The 878-nt window shown below is 39.5% G+C and overlaps 1 non-coding gene across 1 annotated transcript; it reads left to right on the top strand.

Annotated features, from left to right (window-relative positions):
* The first annotated feature begins 316 nt into the window (after positions 1 to 316).
* LOC141716085 (small nucleolar RNA R71) lies at positions 317 to 423 on the top strand. Its single transcript, XR_012572815.1, has one exon. It is a non-coding gene; the product is annotated as a small nucleolar RNA R71 (small nucleolar RNA).
* The last annotated feature ends 455 nt before the right edge of the window (positions 424 to 878 follow it).

The raw sequence follows: 878 nt of genomic DNA, 5'->3' as shown, positions 1-878 counted from the left end.
TCAGCTACCTTCCTTATCTGAATGTTTCCTTTCAGTCCTGATATTATCTTCTGATAAATATCTCCTGAACCTTAAGTACTGATGACTTCAGTATAAGTGTTGATTTCAGTTAAGTACTGATTTGTCCTGTTTAAGTAAGATCTAAAAACTAAACATAAATCATATTAGTCATGAAATTATCAAATATATCTAATAAAGTTCATAAGCTTAATCGTAGCTCTTAGCCCATAAGGCTCCTCCTGATGTTGTATCAAGCATGGGCCTAGAAGTAGGACCCAATCCATTGTAGAAACAGTTGATAATCATCCAATCAGGCATGCCCTGGTGTGGGCACTTCCTTAGCATCTCCTTATATCGATCCCAAACCTCACACAGAGATTCTCCAGTTTGTTGGGCAAACTGGGTAAGAGTATTCCTGGTTGCTGCAGTCTTTTCCATGGGAAAAAATTTAGTGAGAAATTTTGAGCAAGATCTTCCCAAGTTGTGATAGACCCCGCTGGTAGAGAGTGTAACCAGCACTTAGATTTGTCCCTCAAAGAGAATGGGAAGAGTCGCAGCTTGATAGCATCTTCAGTCACACCATTGAACTTGAAAGTGTCGCAGATCTCGATGAAATCTCTGATGTGCATGTTGGGGTCTTCGGCAGGAGAACCCCCAAATTGAACTGAGTTCTGTATCATCTGGATCATGCTTGACTTGATCTCAAAATTGTTAGCCGCGATGGCTGGTCTAATGATGCTAGACTGAATGTCATTAATCTTTGGATTAGAATAGTCTATCAAAGCCTTCGGATTTTCTGCTTGATCACCCATATCTACTATAATTGGCTCTTCAACTTTCTCTTCTCCTTCTACCTTCTTTTTTTCCTAAAAAACTTC

Source organism: Apium graveolens, chromosome 3, assembly GCF_009905375.1.
Source record: "Apium graveolens cultivar Ventura chromosome 3, ASM990537v1, whole genome shotgun sequence".
NCBI classification, from domain to species: Eukaryota; Viridiplantae; Streptophyta; class Magnoliopsida; order Apiales; family Apiaceae; genus Apium; species Apium graveolens.
The sequence above is the reverse complement of the archived record's forward strand: the minus strand, read 5'-3'. Positions and strand labels throughout refer to the sequence as shown.